Source organism: Dipodomys spectabilis, unplaced genomic scaffold (assembly GCF_019054845.1).
Source record: "Dipodomys spectabilis isolate Male_0828 unplaced genomic scaffold, ASM1905484v1 ptg000064l, whole genome shotgun sequence".
NCBI lineage: Eukaryota > Metazoa > Chordata > Mammalia > Rodentia > Heteromyidae > Dipodomys > Dipodomys spectabilis.
The window spans coordinates 2648627-2668924 of NW_024870741.1; the positions used below are offsets into that span (position 1 = coordinate 2648627).

The following is a 20298-nucleotide window of genomic DNA, read 5'->3' on the forward strand; positions in this document are numbered from 1 at the left end:
TATTACTCTGTTTTCACTGTATTTGTTTCTTGTGACCTGCATCTTATATGTACATAACAAGATGCTTAAATAAGGATACAGTTTAACCCATTGTAACAATGAGATGTACAAAACACTATGTTGAAAACAAACTTTACAACATTTGTGGGGGATGGGAGGTGTTGGGAAGGTGGGGAGGGAAGGGATGTTTGGAGAAAAAGAAAGGAGGAGGTGACAATGCTCGCTAGGAAATGAGCCCACTACTTTACTCATGTAACTGTAAACCTTCTGTACAATATTTTTACACTAAAAATATTTTAAAAACAGCTTAAAGAATATATACTATGTTTCAATAAATTGAATGAGGATTCATAAAAGGCATGTTTTGAATTTTATTTTTAAAATAAAATGAAGGCTGGGAAGGTTGCTTAGGGGTAGAGTGATTGTCTTGCATGCATAAGGCCCTGAGTTCCATTACTCATCACCACATAAGTCGGAAAAAGCCAGAAGTGGTGCTGTGGCTCAAATGGTAAAGCACTATCCTTCATCTAAAGAGCTGAGGGACAGTGACCAGGCCCAGATTTCAGAGTTCAGGCCCCATGACCGACAAAATGAAAGAGAGAAAGAAAGGAAGGAAGGAAGAAAGGAAGGAAGGAAGGAAGGAAGGAAGGAAGGAAGGAAGGAAGGAAGGAAAGAAGGAAGGAAGGAGGGAAGGAAAGAAGGAAGGCAGGAAGGAAGGCAGGAAGGAAGGAGGGAAGGAAGGAAGGAGGGAAGGAAGGGAGGAAGAAAGTTGAGATAGTGTCCAGGGCCAAAGTTCAAGCCCTGAAAAAGTACCCCCTCACCAAACACAAAATCATACACAGGGCTGGGATTCAGCTTAGCAGCTTACCATGCGTGAGTTTTGATCCCTAAAATAAGGAGAGGGAGGGATTGGGTGAGGGAAGAGAGAGGGAGGGAGAAAAGGATAGGAAGAAATAACAGCATATAGAAAAGAGGGTAGCTCTGCATAATGATATTCACTAGGGTACATGGTCAGGCAAACATTTTCTGTAAAGGAACAGAGTAAGTACATCCAGGCCTTGGTAGTCACATGATATGCTGTAACTATTCCATTCTTCTGTGGCAGTGTGACAGGGGACACAGATAAAATGAATGCATTAAAACTTTACTAACATTCACTGAAACTTGAATTCTATTTTTATTTGAAATATGGCTAGTGTAACTGTGTGTCTGAATTTTTAATTTTATGTAATTTTGCTTACTGTAAATATTGTCGCTTACAGCGTTGTGGCTAGCTACTCAACTGAGTAGAACAAGTCTGGCCTCTGATGAAGTCTTAGAGCACTTCCAAAGTAATCCAGGAATACAAGCCATGGAAGTCACTCAGCTTTTTGGTAGTCACAGTAAGAAACAGTAAAATAAGAAAATAAATAAAACCTTCAATTAAAAACACCAAAGGAGCTTTGATAAAAATTCAGCAAAATTTATCTAGTATTTAAAGCTTAATCCTCAGATTTCAGCATTCTGAGTAGCTAGGATTACAAATGTGAACTACTCTCACATGTTTGTTAGTTTTTTAAATACCAAGTCAGCCTTGTTACTTACCTGGCAGGGGAGATACTATGATCACGAAGGTGGTTTTCCCAGGGCCAGGCTTATCTATTGCATTCCAGATTTGCTGACCCCTGAGATTTCCCCAAATGTGGGAAATTCGACTGCATAATTTGTGGTAGTGGGGGACTGTGTTAGTTCTCTCCACTGGATGGATAGATAGATAGATAGATAGATAGATAGATAGATAGATAGATAGATAGATAGATAGATAGATAGATAGATAGATAGATAGATAGATAGATAGATAGTATTGTATTTTATATTGGCCTCATCTGCTTTCCTGCACTCAGCAGTCACTTGGTCCTAAGGAGTACTGTGAAGGATGAGGTACCTCTAGGCCTACTTTGTAGTTGCTAGGAACTACAAGGAGTAGAGAAATCAGCTTGAACTCACCATGAGAAAATAAATGAGGAAGTTGGGTGCAGGTGGCTTACACATGTAATCCTAACTACTCAAGAGGCTGAGATCTGAGGATTGCAGTTCAAAGCTAACCCATGTAGGAAAGCTCATGAGATTCTTATCCTCAATTAACCACCAGAAGACCAGAAGTGGGCTCTGGCTCAAGTGGTAGAGCACTTCACTTAGGCTGAAGAGCTCAGGGACAGCACCCAGAGTTCAAGTCCCATGACTTACAAATAAAAAGAAAGAAAACAAATGAGTGACCAGAGCCAATGGCTCATACCTGTAATTCTAGATAGTTAGAAGGCTGAGATCTGAGGATCAAGGTTCAACACCAGCCTAGGAAGGAAACTCTATGAGATTCTTACTTCCAATTAATCACTGAAAACCGTAAGTGACAATGTAACTCAACGCGGTAGAGCACTACCCTTGAGCACAAAAGATCAGGGACAGGATCCAGGACCTGAGTTCAAGCCCCACAACCGACCAAAAAAAAAAAAAAAAAAAAAGGAATGAGAAGCCACCTTAATGAAATAGCTAGGCAAGTACAAGATACAGAATAACTCCTCCCTTCCTTCTTTTCTTCCTTCTATTCCTTCACATCCTTTCCCCCTTTCTATCCTAGAACTTAAACTCAGGGCCTCATGCACTTTAGGTAGGTACTTTACCAGATGAGCCATACACCTGCTTTTTTTTGGCTTTAGTTATTTTTCTTTCTTTCTTTCTTTCTTTTGGTGGGGAGGGGGTCCAGTCATGGGGCCTGAACTCTGGGCCTGGGTGCTGTCCCTCAACTCTTCACTTGAGCCATAGCGTCACTTCTGGCTTTTTTCTTTTTGCTTATGTGGTGCTGAGGAATCGAACCCAGGGCCTCATGCATGCAAGGCAAATGCTTTACCACTGACCACCTTCCCAGCCCTCATTTTTCTTTTGTTGGTTATGTTACTTGAACTCTGTGCCTGGGTGTTGTCCCTGAGTTCTTCAGCTCAAGGTGAGGGCTCTACTGTTTGAGCCACAGTACCACTTCTGGTTTTCTAGTGGTTTATTGGAGATATGAGTCTCACTGGGCTGCCTGGGCTGGCTTTGATCTGTGATCTTCAGATTTCAGCCTCCTGCGTAGCTAAGATTACAGGCATGAGCCACCTGCTCCCGGCTCGGCTTTAGCTATTTTTGTGGTAGGGTTTTATGTCTATGACCAGGCCAGAATGGACCATAATCCTTCTTTTTACCCTTTCTGAATAGATGAAATAAGAAGCACAATGCATTGGGTTCAATATTAATTGAGATCCAATATTTTGAATGTTTTTCCCGGGCTAACATCAAATCATAATCCTCTCTGTATCTGTCAAGACCCAGCAGCTAGCATTACAAGTGTGAGCTCCCATCCCTGGCTCAAATTTATGATGACTAAAATATCTGAACAAAGTTTTAATAATTTTAAATGTTGAATTTGGGGGCAATGGGTGCTCTTACTTGCCTAGTTGCAAATTGTACCAAAAGTCCCAAATATTAACTTTTGATTTCCTAGAGTACATTAAATAAGCAGATAAACTTTATAAAGCAATTAACTAAAGAAAAAAGCTAAACAGAATACATCCTTACCATTGTAACTTTGGACTAACACCTTGTCAATCATTGCTTACATCATAGTTGTTTGTCTGGGCAGTATATTCCATACACGGATCATGCCACCCCCAAGGTTGTGGGCTAAACAGCCTATATCCACAGGAGTGAAAGCCAGGCTCTAGGCAAACACACCAAAGGAAGGCAGGGTCCAGCAGCATTGTACATGGCAATGTCCCAACATATCACCAGAAGTTTTAGGGCAGCTTAAATAAAGCTTTTTCCTTAGGAATAGTACTCTATTAAGGCATACCTCTTCTTCTGGGTTTATCACTGCTTAATTGGAGACAAGTCTCATGGACTTTCTGCTTGGGCTGGCCTGAAATCATGTTCCTCAGATCTCAGCCTCCTAAACAGCAAGGATTATAGGCATGAGCTACCAATGTCTAAATTGATTATTCCTTTAATAAAAATCAAAATGGCTACAGTATGGTTTAACAGAGAGCTTGAATCCTTTTCTGAGCCTTATAAATTTTCTATCTACAAGCAGAAGGACAAACTGACATGTGGGAAACAATCTACCATATTAAACCATTTTTCAGAAGAGTATCTGGCTCATCAGTTTGGCTCTTGTCCTCCTAGTCTAATGGTGACTTTTCTGCCCGGGCTGGATTCAAAACACAATCCTTACATCTCAGCCTCTTGAGTAAGATTATAGGCATGAGCTACCTGTCCCTGGCACCATCCACATTTCTGTACAAGTGAATAAAGCTCAGTGATATAGTGTCTACCTCTCTAACCAAAAGCAGGTAAGAAACCAAAATTGAATTTGTAATTCAGTTGAATATGAGTCTATATTCTTAACAACTGGGTTGTAAATTATTTGGTCTTTGCACAAGTCTCTTAGTAGATATAGCGCACATGTCATGATTTTTCTATTTCAAATGGTCCATGAGAGATAGCTGGGCATAGTATGGTAAGCCTGTAATTCCATCACTTGGGAGGCTGAAGCAGAAGCAAAATAAGTTCAAGGCCATCTTGGCTATGTAGTGAGATGCCATTTCAGAAGGGCAGGAAGTAAATGGCTCCTGACTATATAAGCCTTGGCAATTACTTTCCCATCTTCTATGTCTACAAAGAGAAGCCTAAGACTCCAAGGCCAAACAGAAAACATGACCCAAAGACTAACACAAAACAACTGGATACCAGCTGTGTCGACTCATTCTTGGGCCAATAGAGTGTCACCCAAAGGCACTCTCGAACAGTTGGGTCTATGTCCCCTCCTCTTCTCTTCAGAAAGGGTCATTTCAAAATCATCATTCTTAGAAATTAAAAGACATCAGTGATATTAGGATTTCCATTCCAGCATATTTACAAGTCAGTGAACACTTAAGACATTGGCAACTATAAAATTAAGTGACTAGCAAGTGGAATATGGTACCTGAAGATACTAATAGTTCATAGTATATGGTCTGTGAATTAGAACTTATTAAATTTGCTCCATAGCTGCAGCAGGTGCAGTAACAGTTGAGGGAGGGCAGCAGCAAACTTGGCTCCAGCCCCTTGACCTCCGGAGTGTATCATGGAACCTAGCAGCCCTTCACAAAGGCTGGGAGAGAAAGAAGCTGCCATGGAATGCTAGGATCATGCCTCTGGTGTGGCATGCGACCATCACCTCACTTCTGCTTCCTGGCTAGATAAGTAGGGGCCGCATGCCTGTGTCACCTCACTCCTGCTTCTGGTCTGGGTGGGAAGGAGCCGTGTGCCTGCACCAGCTCGCTCCTACTTCTGGTCTGGGTGAGTGTGGGCTGCATGCCTGTTTCACCTCACTCCTGCTTCCACTCTAGGTGAGTGGGGGCCACGTGCCTGTGTCACCTCACTCCTGCTTCTGGTCTGCATGAGTGGGGGAGTAAGGGCCATGGTGCCTGTGTCACCTCATCTGGTCTGGGTGGGTAGGGGCCATGTCCCTGCATCACCTCACTACTGCTTCCTGGCTGGATAAGTCTGGGCTTGGTGCCCTTGTCACCTCACTCTGTCTTCCGGTCTGGGTGAGTGGGGGCTGCTTGCCTGTGTCACCTCACTCCTGATTAGTCTGGGTGAATAGGGGAGTAGGGGCCATGTGCCTGCACCACCTCAATCCTGTTTACGGTCTGGGTTGGTCTGACTGGCTGTGAGCTAATTACTATATCCAGATGCTGTTTACCAGCCCACGCCAGACGTTAGACTTTTCCAGTTCTCATAACAAAGCATGACATTAATGGATTAGGATGGCACCTTGCTAGGTTTGAGAACCATGTTATTAAATTGTGTGTGTTTGAATGTGCACTGGTCTTGGGCCTTGAACTCAGGGCCTGAGGCCTATCCCTGAGGTATTTGATCAAGGTAGAGCTCTACTTCTTGAGCCACAACTCAACATATGGCATTTTTTTTTGTGGTTAATTGGGACTGAAAGTCTCCCAGATTTTCCTGTCTGGGCTGGCCTTGAACCACTGTCCTCATATCTCAGACTTTTCAGTAGCTAGGATTTACAGGTGTGAGCTTCTAGTGCCTCTGTATTTGCTTGATTACCATCCAGAGAGAACTGTGCTTGGCAAGTGTTCTGGAGGAAAAAGAATTGAAATCTTCCAATGAGAAATGGTGAAAATACTCAGGTTCTAGCCCGGCATTGGTGGATCAGGCCTCTAATTCTACCAGTTCAGGAATGTGAAATCTGAGAATTGCAGTTAGAAATCAGTGTGTGGAGGACAGAGTCTTGAGACTCTTTATCTCCAACAAACTACCACAAACCCGGAAGTGGCACTGTATCTAAGTGGTAGAGCACCAACCTTGAGGGAAAATGCACACGGACAGCACTCGGGCCATGAGTTCAAGTCCAAAGGCCACAAAAACAAAACAAAACAAGAAAAAAATTGGGTTCTTCAGTAGAAGTTTATCATTATAAATATATCTTTCCCATTATATTTAGATCTGTCATAGATGTATGAATCTTAGGGGAATAAGAAACTTGGCTAAAAAATATAGGAATCATTGTGTGTGTGTGTGTGTGTGTGTGTGTGTGTGTGTGTGTGTGTGTTTGCGTGTGTGTGTGTGTGTGTGTGTTTGCCCATCCTGAGGCTTGAACCTAGGACATTAATCTCTTGATTGGCTTCCTTCCATCAAGGCTGGTACTCTGCAACTTGGTACACAGTTCTACTCCCAGATTTTTTAATTGTTAATTGGAGATAACAGTTTTACACACTTTTCTGCCTGTGGTGGCCAATTCTGGAATGTGATTATTTTGAATCATGCTGTAAAAAATGTGTGTGCAGATAGCTCTACTATAAGGCTGACTTACATTTCTTCAGGTGTATATGTATGATTTCTTGTGTGGAACTTCCACACTGATTTCTGTTGGGGCTGCAATGATTCACTTAATTGCCATCATTGTGTAGGATAGCGTTCCCCACCTCCTTGCAAGTATTTCTGTTTTCTTTTTTAATAGGCATTCTGATTAGGCAGACATGAACTTCAACATAGATTTGATTTGCATTTCCTTGATTACTAAAGATGTTGAATATTTTCATTTATTCCTTAGACACCTACATCAGTTTTGGGGAACTATCTAGTCAATTCACTTGCCTATTTTTTGATTAAATTATTTGTTCTTAGGGTGTTTCATTTTTTGTCTATATATTCTAGATATTAGGATTTCTTCTGTTACTCAAAAGGCAGGAGTTTAGGCTTATTTTATTTAATCTTAACAAAAGATGCCTTGTGAGCTTCAAATTATTTAAATGATGATTGATTTAAAAATGAGAAAGATGTGGCTCACAGAATAGAGTGTCTGTCAACAAGTACAAGTTCTGAACTCAGAGTACAGTGTCTACAAAAAAGGAGATAGATTCTATTATTTTAGAACAATAAAAGCTAATAAGCTACATTTTCTCAAAATATGTAATTCTAAATATTGCCCTATTCTTCGTGGTAAAACTATTGCAAATTTTAGCACAAACTAACAATTTTAGGTTCTATTTTTTCCTTGGTAATCATTCAAGCCAGCAAAACTGAAGAAAATACAAGTTTGGCTAGGTGCTGGTGGATCATGTCTGTATTCCTACCTACTCAGGAGGCTGGGACCTGAAGATTGCAGTTCAAAGCCAGCCTGGGCAGGAAACTCCATGAAGCTTATCTACAAATAACCACCAGAAAACTAGAAGTAGTGCTGTGGCTTGAGTGCTAGAGTGCTTTCCTTGAGCTGAATAGCTAAGGGACTGCCCCTCTGCCCAGAGTTCAAGCCCCACGACTGACAAAAAAGAAAAAACAAAAAAAACAACTTTGTATAAAGAGTAAGAATCTCCAAGTTTTTATTCAAGTTTTTTAATTCTTGTGGCAAATGTTTTCATTGGGTAGAAAGTGGACAGATTATATGTCATTGTGATAAACTTGCTACTATGTGGTTGCTTTTCTCCCATTTATAATTTCATCCATCTAACATTGTTGAAGATGAAAAATCCATCAAGGACAAGACATACTATTTGGAAAAACTGGTAAGTTGAAATGACTATTACTTGCTAGTTTGGCAAAGAAACTGTGATTTTCCTTCCCTCCCCAGGATTTGAACAATGAAAAAAATTGTCTTGATTTTTCCAAAAGTGAGGAATACAGCTCATATTCAAATAATTAGAAGATAATGAAATGAATGTTTAGGATATATAATATGCTTAATTTTGAACCTTCCTCTCAAGAAACTTCCAAGAAACTTAGCACACATTGGTTGTAGATATTGATATCAAAGAGCCCACTGCAGGAGCTTCATACCTATAATTGGCTACTCAGAAGGATGAGATCTGGGATTGAGATTGGTGCCAGTCTGGAAAAGCAGTAATTGCATGGATGAAGTCCCCTGCTGTTAGATCATATGTCTCTTCCTCCCATCCTCAATGTGAAGCTGTCTCCCCAGATCACCATCCTTCTGATTCATTGATATTATCATTGGGATTTCTGGTTTTCTCCTTCAGCATGAAATTTGCATGGAGAAGGCCACTCATAACTGTATTCACATGTTTCTCCAGTTGCCTACAACAGTGCCTGGTCCTTAGTGCTCAGTAGCCTTGTGTAGAGGTGAGCCTGCTCTGCTCATGTAATCTCAGAATTCAGTCAGGAAAACTCATCAAGCTGTGGTCTTGTTAATAGTCATTTCTTCTAATAATTTTTTTCCTCCTTGTGTATCTAAGTCCACATAAGGGTGAGATCAGTGGCTGACACCTATCGGTTGTGATGGAAAAAGAGGTTGTGACATCATAGAAGTTTATTGTGAAGCTGCAGGAAGACCCCACCACCAAAGCACCCAAAATGGCAGGCTCCCACATTTAATGGAATGTAAATATAAGGCATGGAAAAAAAAACAACATAAAAGTTCCTAGGGAAAACATCAAAAGTGGCAGCTGCTACAAAAGTTGGTTCTTAAAACCAACTGGTGTCTCACACCAGTAATCCTAGTATAATATAAGCTAATGAAAGTTTTCTTTTTGTGCCAGTCCAAGGGTTTGAACTTGAGACCTGGGCTCTGAGTTTTTTGCTCAAGTCTAGCAATTTACTACTTCAGTCATATCTTCACTTCTAGTACATTTGGTAGTGTAGTTGAGATAAGAATTTCCAAGATTTTTCTGTCTGTGCTGGCTTCAAACTGTGATCTTCGATGTCAGCCTTCTGAGTAAGATAACAGGCATGAGCCACCAGGACCTAGCTAAAAGTTACTTTTGTGAGAAAAAATAATTACTTATGTAAGGTATAAAAAGCAACATAAACAAATGAAACATTAGAACACAACTGAAACAAGTTATATAGAAGACATAAAAAGACAAACACCAAAGCCCCAAGTTAAAGCCTAAGGACCACCACAAAAGAAATAAAGAAGTGTAGAAGAAAAGTAATAGCCAGTGACAGAGTTTTAAATTAATCAATCACTGGTGGCTTACACATGTTATATTAACTACATAGGAGACTAAATCAGAAAATATCATTTAAAAGGCAAGCCCAAGCAGGGAAATCCATTGGTCATTTTTCTGTGTGTGCAGGTCATGGGAGTTGAATTTGCTCTACTTTATTCAAGGCTGGAGTTCTATCAATCTCAGCTTTTTGGTGGGATCACTACCAGCTAACTGGAGATAAAGAGAATCATGGAATTTCCTTTGCAGGCTGGCTTCCAAACTGTGATCCTCAGATTTCAGCTTCCTGAGGAATTCAGTGCTTTGCATGAGACTCTTATCTCCAATGAACCACCAAAAAAATAAAGAAAAGAAAAAAAAACAGCTGGAGGTTGAGCTGTGGCACCAATGGCAGAAATGAGACTGATTTCTGGGACAGCACCTACATCTTGAGATCAAGCTTTGGGACCAGTACAAACAAGAATAAAGTAAATAAATGAAAAGAAAGGTAGAAGAAGAAAAGGGAGAGCCAATTTCAGAGGATAAAATCAAAACTGAGGTAGCTTACACTTGTTATTAAAGTTACTCAAGGGTCACACATCTGAGACTCAGTGTTCAAGGCCAGCCAAGGCAGGTGAGTCCATGGACTCATCTCTAATTAGCCAACTACAGTTTAAAAAAAAATCCACAAATTGTGCTGTGGCTCAGGTATTAGGTTACTAGTATTAAAAATGTACTGGCAGGGGGGACCAAGATGGCGACGGGGCAGTAGGGAAACTCCACAGCTCTCTCCAACCAAAAAGAGAGTTCAAGTTCCAATGCTTAATCTCCCCAAGAGACTGACAACAACAAAAAGACGAACACTCAGAGAAAAACCAGAGGTGGAAAATAACAAAAAAAGAAAGAGAGGAAAAGAAGAATTTCAGAACAGAGAAGAGCGAAGACCCCTCCCCCAACCTTTACTGGCCGTGCGGCAGTGTGCCAAGCCGCCGGCCAGCCGGCCCGACGGGGGCTGCCGGAGCCCCAGAGACACAGGGGGCCGCTTGCAGATCACCAGGTACCGGATTGCAGAACAGCGGATCGCCAGGAACAGAGAAACCTACCAGCCGGGAGTCTCCACGAGGATCCCACCCCCACCCCTCACTCTCCCCCGGAGCGGAGAGGCTCCATCCCGCCACAGCCGCCAGGCACCAGCAGTGCAACAAAGGGACCTGTCAGCAGACCACCCGCCCAATCTCGATCGCAACGACCTGGCGGGGACCGCCCAACCCAGCCCGCAACCACCCCAACTGAACTCGGATTGCAACAACAACTGACGACCTACACCACACAGAAACAACCAGCTCCAGGGTGAGTACCCCACAGGGGACAGTGTCTCCCTCAAGGGAGACCAAAGCTGGAGGGAATCCCCAGACCCTGACCTAGACTCCCTACCCCAACACCCGGACCACAGGACCCACTAAAACTGGGAACTGTTCGAGAGCTCCACCAGCCGGTGGAGCACACTCTGCTGGCCAGGCCAGAGCAAGAGTGCCCCTGGAAGGGAGCTTAATTGCCCAAGCCAGGAACAGCGCCCCTGGGTCAAGACTACCAACAGTAGAAGAAATTTGAACTGTGTCCTCCAGGCTGCATAACCTAGGTGGTATACACATCAGCACAGGCCTAACGAGCGCGCTCCTGGCTGGGGCCGGAACCAGGCCCGGGGATCCGGTGCCTGAACAACACAACCAACTCCTCCCAACTGAAGTAAAAAGCTGAGCATACGCCTCAACAGAGGGGAGAAAACCAGGAAACAACACTCCCTGGGAAGCATGCCTGTGACAACAAAAGACCTGGAGGCTCAGGACAAGAGAAGCCCAAACCCCACCAAAACTCCACCCATATACCCTAGGCTGGGAATTGGGCAACACAGGCTGCCAGCACCTGATAGTAAGCAGGAGCTCAGGCTGATAAGTCAACTCAGCAATAGAGTGATAGTCTTGGATGTATGAAGCCCTGGATCTGATTCCTCAGCATCACAAAAGCAAAAAGGGTCAGAAGTGGTGCTGTGGCTCAAATGGTAGGGTGCCAGCCTTGAGCTGAAGAGCTGAGGCACAGCACCCAAACCTAGGGTTCAAGCCCACAACCAGCCCAAAACAAACAAACAAAAACACATCAGGAGCCCATAGCCGACTCCAGTATTTGGGAGAGTGCATCCAGAGCATCTGATCTTCCCAAGAGCACCCATAGGAGCAAACACAAGCAGTCTAAGCTGCTCAACCCTTCCAAAGGCGGGAATTGCCAGCAATCTACAGCAGAGAGCTGAGAATCCTAAGTAAGTCAGAACAGCAGCTGGAAATAGGCTCCCAACAGAACCCAGATCAGGCACAGACTCTCTCTACCAATACAGAATCAGCAACCAAGCAAAGACAGACACACCAAAACAAAATTGAAGAGCAGTCTCCTGAACCCCCATGCGAAAATCACAGAGAAAAATCACAAGGTTTACCACCACTCAGGACAGCAAGCTCACCTCAAAAGCCAGCAGTCACGCAGGGGAGAGCCCCAGTGGGAGCAAAGCAGGAATGGAAGACAAAAGCTACATCCAAGGGTTGCTGGAGGCAATGACTCAAGAAATAAAGTGAGAAATGGATCAGAAATTGAAAGAGCACAAGGATGAACTATCAAAAGAGATACAGGATATCAAACAAAAGTTGGATGCAAAAATAGAAGCTGCACAAACCTCGGTAAGAAGTGAGATAAACGCCAAATTAGAGGTAATGCATACTGATCTCACCTCATTAAGAGGTGAGATCAGTACTCTGAGAACCAACATTGAATCCATAAAGGGATCCAGTTCCTCCATGCAAACCACAATAGAAGCCAGGGTCAACAGAGTGAACAAAATGGAAGGTAGAGTGTCAGATACAGAAGACAGAATACACCAACTGGACCAAAAAGTGACAGATACGGAAAAATCACTCAAATTAAACCAAAGGGAAATTCAAGAGCAAGCAGATAATGCTAAAAAATTTAACCTTCGCATAATCGGAGTGGACAAAGGTGAGGAATTCCAGAGCAAGGGAATGCAACACCTATTTAACAAGATAGTCAATGAAAATTTTCCCCACCTCAAAAACGACCATCTTAACTACATCACAAAAGCTTATCGAACCCCCAACAAGCAAGATCCCAGGAGAAACACTTCTAGACACATTATAGTAAAAATGATGGATCTGAATGATAAGGAAACAATCCTGCATGCAGCAAAAATGAAGAAGGAGCTATACTACAACGGGAAAAAAATCAGAATCACTGCAGATCTCTCCACACAAACAATGAATGCAAGAAAAGCCTGGGAAAGCACCATACGAGCCCCGAGAGCCAATAACTGCCAACCGAGACTGATATACCCGGCAAAGCTAGCATTCACATTTGATGGAGAACTGAAAACTTTTAATAGCAAAGAAAAACTAAATGAATACATAAACATTAAGCCAGCATTACAAAGAATTCTAAGAGGGGGGACACAACCTGAAGAAAGCAACCAGGAACTGGGACCTGCCCCAAACAGGCATTACTCAAAGTTTAACTGAGCAAGCACAGGAGGAAAGGAAAGAAGAAAAACTTAGGAAAACGGAATGGCAGCTACAACAATGCATCTCTCTATACTTTCTCTTAATATAAATGGGCTGAATTCGCCAATTAAAAGAAAACGAACTGAGGACTGGATCAGAAAACAAGACCCATCCATCTGTTGCCTTCAGGAGACCCACCTCTCAGCCAAACATACAAACAAACTCAGAGTGAAGGGGTGGAAAAGGATCTACCAATCAAATGCCCCCAGTAAGAAAGCAGGTGTAGCTATCCTGATATCTGACAAAATAAACTTTTCATTAAAATCAGTACAGAAAGACAAGGACAGGCACTACATATTAATAAAGGGAACAATCCAAGAGGAGGATATAACCATCATCAACTTATATGCCCCAAATATTGGTGCACCCAGATATGTCAAACAAATGCTCTCAAACTTACAGAATAAAATAGATCCCAATACGATAATACTAAGAGACTTTAACACGCCACTCTCACCAAAGGACAGGTCTACCAACCAGAGGATTGGCAAAGAAGCTACCGAATTAAGTGAGGCCATACGTCAAGCGGAATTAACTGACATCTACCGAGTATTTCACCTTAAAACAACACAGTACACATTCTTCTCAGCAGCTCATGGAACTTTCTCCAAAATATTATAGTTCATGCAAGGAACTTAAGCAAATACAAAGGGATCGACATAATTCCCTGTATCCTATCTGACCACAGGGGAATCAAGCTAGCTCTCAATAACAAAGCATACCGCAGAAATTTCTCTAATACATGGAAATTGAACAGCACACTTCTTAACAATGCCTGGGTAACAGAAGAGACCAGAGAAGAAATAAAGCATTTCCTACAACTCAATGAAAATGAAAACACCTCACAAAGAAACTTGTGGGACACAGCAAAAGCAGTTCTGAGGGGCAAATTTATTGCCCTCAGTGCCCACATCAAGAGAATGGAGACAGACCAAGTAAATAATCTCATGTTGCAACTAAAACAGCTAGAAAAAACAAGAAAAAATGGGACCTAAAGCTACTAGACGAAGCCAGATAACCAAATTAAGAGCAGAGATTAACCAATTAGAAAATCAGAAAACCATAACCAAAATAAACCAAACAAAAAGCTGGTTCTTTGAAAAAATAAACAAAATTGATGGCCCGTTGGCAAGATTAATTAAAAAAGAGAGGAAACCCATATTAATAGGATTAGGGATGCCACGGGAAACATCACAACACGTACCCAAGATATCCAAACAATTCTAACAGACTACTTTCAAAAGCTATACTCTCTAAAGGAAGAAAACCTGGCAGAAATGGATGCATTTTTAGAGAAATACAAGTTACCCAAACTGAGCAAAGAAGAAGTTAACCAATTAAATAAGCCAATATCCTATAATGGGATACAGGAAGCTATCAAAAGTCTTCCAACAAAAAAAAGCCCAGGACCAGATGGATTCACAGCAGAATTCTATAAGACCTTTAAAGAAGAACTAATACCCATACTCCTCAAGCTCTTCAGAGAAACAGAGAAGGAAGGAGCTATCCCAAACTCATTCTATGAAGCCAATATCACACTCATCCCCAAACCAGGCAAAGACTCAACCAAAAAGGAGAATTACAGGCCAATTTCCTTGATGAACACAGATGCAAAGATCCTTAACAAGATTCTAGCTAACAGAATCCAGAAACACATAAAAAATAATACACTATGATCAGGTAGGCTTCATCCTAGAGACACAGGGATGGTTTAACATACGTAAGTCAATAAATGTAGTCCAACGTATCAACAGAGCCAAGGTCAAGAATCACATGATTATCGCCACAGATGCAGAAAAGGCCTTTGATAAAATTCAACATTCATTCATGCTAAAAGCTCTGGAGAAAATAGGAATAGAAGGAACATTTCTAAAAACAATAAAAGCCAGTTATGACAGACCAATAGCCAATATTATACTTAATGGGGAAAAGCTACAACCAATCCTCCTAAAATCAGGAACAAGGCAAGGATGCCCACTGTCTCCACTCCTCTTCAACATAGTCCTAGAACCCTTAGCCAGGGCAATAAGGCAAGAAAAAGACATTAAAGGGATCCGCATAGGGAAAGAAGAAGTTAAACTATCCCTTTTTGCAGACGACATGATACTATACCTCCACGATCCCAAAAACTCCATCCCCAAACTTTTAGAAATCATAAGTCACTTCGGCAAAATAGCAGGATACAAAATAAACCCACAAAAATCAGTTGCCTTCCTATACACTGATAACGTACAGGAAGAGAGGGAAATAAAGGGAGCAACCCCATCATTCACAATAACCTCCCAAAAAATAAAATATTTAGGAATTAACCTAACCAAAGATGTAAAAGAACTATTTAATGAGAACTATAAAAAGTTAAAGAAAGAAATTGCAGAAGACACTAGGAAATGGAAAGACCTCCCATGCTCCTGGATAGGCCGACTTAATATAGTAAAGATGGTAATACTTCCAAAACTAATATACAAATTCAATGCAATTCCTATTAAAATCCCAATGACGTACATCACTGAAATACAGAAAAGAGTCCAAAAATTTATATGGAACAACAAAAGACCTAGAATTGCCAAAACAATTCTAGGGGATAAAGAAAATATGGGAGGGCTATCCATGCTGAAGTTCAAACTCTACTACAGAGCTATAATAACAAAGACAGCATGGTACTGGCACAAAAACAGACCTGAAGACCAATGGAACAGAATAGAAGATCCAGAAATAAATCCACAGGCCTACAGCCAGCTGATATTCGACAAAGGAGCCAAAGACATACAATGGAAGAAACACAGCCTCTTCAACTGCTGGTGCTGGGAAAACTGGGCAGCCACATGCAGAAAACTAAAAGTGCACCCCAGCCTATCACCATGAACCAACATCAACTCAAAATGGATTAAAGACCTTAACATTAAACCTGAATCTCTGAAACTACTGCAGGACAGAGTAGGAGAGACACTTGAACTAATAGGCACAGGAAGGAACTTCCTGAACAGAGTCCCAGGCTCACAACAAGTTGGAGAGAGACTCGACAAATGAGACTACCTTAAAATAAAAAGCTTCTGCAGAGCTAAATCTATCGCAACTAAGCTAGAAAGACAACCAACTAATTGGGAAAAAATATTTACCAGCAATATATCAGACAAGGGGTTAACATCCTGTATATACAGGGAACTCAAGAAACTAATCCCTCCCAAACCTAACAAACCAATTACTAAATGGGCCAAGGAACTAAAGAGGGACTTCTCAAATGAAGAAATAAAAATGGCAAAGAAACACATGAGGAAATGTTCACCATCCCTGGTGGTGAAGGAAATGCGAATAAAGACAACCCTGAGATACCACCTTACCCCAGTCAGAATGTCCCACATCCACAAATCAGCCAACGACAAATGCTGGAGGGGATGTGGAGAAAGAGGAACCCTATTACACTGCTGGTGGGAATGTACACTTATACAACCACTTTGGAAAGCAGTCTGGAGGGCCCTTAGAAAGCTAAAGATTGACCACCCTTACGACCCAGTCATACCACTTCTAGGCATCTACCCTGAACAACAGGAACCAATATACAAGGACACGTGCACCTCCATGTTTATTGCAGCACTGTTCGCAATAGCTAGGATATGGAAACAACCTAGATGCCCCACCACAGATGAATGGATCCAAAAATTGTGGTATCTATACACAATGGAATATTATGCAGCCATTAGAAATGACAAAATAATGGCATTTGTAGGGAAATGGATGGAGCTAGAAGGAATCATGTTGAGCGAGGTAAGCCAAGAACGAAGAGAAAAACGGTACATGGTCTCCCTGATAAGTGGATGCTAAATCCAAAATGTTAGGTGATACGACAAAACTAACAGGACTTAAGAAACAAAGAACTCCCGCTCATCTGGTTGAACCACTACTAAATATCCCCATGCTGCTGATCACAAATATGGTATATAACATGTGAACACTGTTATATATTACAGACTGTGATAGACAATTTGCTCCAGGAAAGTTAGAATGAACTTGTGACTTTGAAATTATGTAATCACTTAATCACAATCAAAAACAAAAACAAAAAAAGAACCTCGGGGAAGGGAGGGAGGAAGGAGATGGTAGGGGGAAAACAATGGAGGGGGTAACAATGTTCAAGAGGAAGTGTACTCATTACCTCACTCATGTAACTGTAACCCTCTGTATAGTATCTTTACAATAAAAAAAAAAGAAAGTCTAGAAAAAAAAACTATTTTGAAAGTTCAAACCATAGAGATGGCAAATGTTTGAAGAGATATGTTTAACCTGACTTAAATATTACAAAATGAGAGTTTAGAGGCATGGGTCAGTTGGAAGAGTGATAGCCAGAGAGCAAAACACTAGATACTGAGTTTGATTCCCAGTCTCTCAAGAACAACAACAAAATTACAAAATGTATACATGCATCAAAATATTATACTACCCCATTAATATGTACAATATTATGTTTTATGTATCAATTTAAAAAATAAATTTGATTTTAAATGTTTAAAAAACAAAAAAAAATGTACTGGGACAGGGCTGGGAAGTTGGCTCAGTGATAGAGTGCTGCCTTGCATGCATGAGGCCCTGGGTTCAATTCCTCAGCAAAAAATAAGAAAAAAAGCCAGAAGTGGAACTGTGGAACAAGTGGTAGGGCTCTAGCCTCAAGCTGAAGAGTTGAGAAACTGTGCCCAAGCCCAGAGTTCAGGCCCCATGACCGGCAAAAAAAAAGTACTGGGACAATACCCAGGCTCTGATTTATAGCCCAAAGCCCAGCATACATATGGAAATAAAAAATAGAAATTAAAAAATGTATTGGAAAATCCAATTAAATTTTCCAAATGAGCCATGAGTTTTTGTTTCATGTGTGTAATTCTAGAAACTAAGATAGATGAAATCTGAGGATTATGGTGTCTCATCATCAAATCACCAGCAAAACAAACAAACAAGAAAACAGAAGTGAAGCTGTGATTGGAGTTGTAAAGCACCAGCCTTGAGTGAGAAAGCTACAAAACAGTGCCCTGAGTGCCTCAGAGATCCAGCCTCCGGATCACAAAAAAAAATGATAAGAAAAATAGAACCCAGGGCTGGTGACTCATGCCTGTAATTCTAGAACCTCAGGAGGCAGAAATATGGGGATCCAGTGTAAAGGCCAAACTTAGCAAGAAAGCCCAGAAGACAGCTGTTTGTGGTGCGTCCTGGGGCTGGAACTGTACTACTCCCAGATTTTTGGCAGTTAATTGGAGGTAAGGATCTTAGACTTTCTGCTCAGGGTGGCCTTGAACCATGATGGTCAGACTTCAGCCTCCTGAAACAGGCCAGGCCTTGCATGAGTTCTAGCTCTAGGACCATTACACACAAAACAATGAAATGCATAAATGTAAAGAAGGGTATAAGAAGAACCAATACCTGAAGCTTCAATGAGCCAATCAGCCAATCATTGGTGGCTCATAACTGTAATTCTAGTTACTCAGGAGGCTAAAATCTGAGGATAATATTTAAAGACCAGACCAATTAGGAAAGTCCATAAGACACGTGTGTGTGTGTGTCTGTATGTCTGTGTGAGAGTCCTGTTGCTTGAACTTGTACTGTTTTTCTCAAGGCTCTACTATTCTCAGCTTTTTAGTGGTTATAATTGGAGATATCATGGACTTTCCTGCCCAGGCTGGTACAAACTTTGATCCTCAGATTTCAGCCTCATGAATCTGGACTGGCTCTACTCATTTCTAATTAACCACCAAAACAGAAAAAAAAAAAAACCCTGGAATTGAGCTGTGGTCAACTGGCAGAACTGGGAAATAGTATCTGGTACAGCACTCAGACCCTAGTTCAAGCTGCAGGACAAACACAGAAGAAATAAAAGAAAAGGAGGATAGAAGTACAAAACCTCTATCAGTGATAGAGGTTGAAATGAATCAAACATTGGTTGCTCACACATGTTATACGAGGTACTCAGAAGGATGAAATCTAAGGATCACAGTTCATGACCAGCCAAGGCAGGAGAGTCCATGAGACTCATCTATCTAATTTGCCACCAAAAATAAGCTACAAGCTGTACTTTGGCTCATGCGGTTGAGTGGTAGTCTTAAACAGTAAGCTTGGAACAGCACCTAAGCACTAAGTTGAAATCCTAGACACACATTTCAAAAAACCAAAAAAACACAAACTAAAAATGATGGGAAAAGAGAAAGCCAGTTTCAAAATGAGCATTGGTTTTGGTTCATATGTGTATTCCTAGGTATTCAAGGTTCAAAGCTAGACTGGGCAAGAAAGTACATGAGACTCTTATACCCAACTACCCAGTGTAGATATCATTGTAGTTGTAAAACATTGTATTTGTTGAAAAAGCTAAAAAAAAAAAACTTGTTTATTGATCCAGAGATCAATTCCTGGTGCTAAAAAAAGTGTAGGAGAAGAGAATAAAGGCCAATTGTAAATTGAAACATAAGCCTGGTGCTTGTTGATCTTGGAGGCAGAAATCTGAGGATCAACTTTCTTTTTTTCTTTTTCTTTTTTTTTGGGTCCAGACGTGGGGCCTGAACTCTGAGCCTGGGAACTGTCCTTTAGCTCTTCAGCTCAAGGCTAGTGCTCTACCACTTGAGCCACAGTGCCACTTCTGGCTTTTTTCTTTTTGCTTATGTGGTGCTGAGGAATTGAACCCAGGACCTCATGCATGCAAGGCAAGCGCTCTACCTTTGAGCCATCTTCCCAACCCCTGAGGATCAACTTTCAAGGCCAGGTCAAGAAGCAAAATCCAGGAAACTTTGGGTGTATGTGTGTGTATGTGTGTATGTTTGTGTGTGTGTGTGTTTGTATTTGTGATGTGTGTGTTTGTGTACCATACTTTGCTAGTACCCTAACATTACCAGATTTGGGGTGGTGAATTGGAGATGAGTGTCATTGATTTTCTGCCCAGGCTGGCTTTGAAACATAGTCCTCAGATTTCAGCCACCTAATTCAGCTGGAATTTGAGCTATAGCTTAAGTGGCAGAACTGGGCAAATATTTTCTGGGATTCCACCTAAACCCTGAGTTGAAGCCCCAGGACATGCACAGAAGAAATAAAGAAGAGTAGAAGTAACCAAGGAAGAGTGAGTGACAAAGGCTTAAATGAATCAAGCATTGGTGGCTCATACATGTTCTACTAGCTATTCAAGTGGCTAAAATCTGAGGATGATGGTTTATGTCCAGCCCTGGCAGGAGAGTCCATGAAAATCTTGTCTGTAATTA

At 41.5% G+C, this 20298-nt stretch overlaps 1 non-coding gene across 1 annotated transcript; it reads left to right on the plus strand.

The window, feature by feature from the left end:
* The first annotated feature begins 1576 nt into the window (after positions 1 to 1576).
* Positions 1577 to 1740, plus strand: LOC122108708. The gene has a single exon (XR_006147613.1). It is a non-coding gene; the product is annotated as a U1 spliceosomal RNA (small nuclear RNA).
* Positions 1741 to 20298: the final 18558 nt, after the last annotated feature.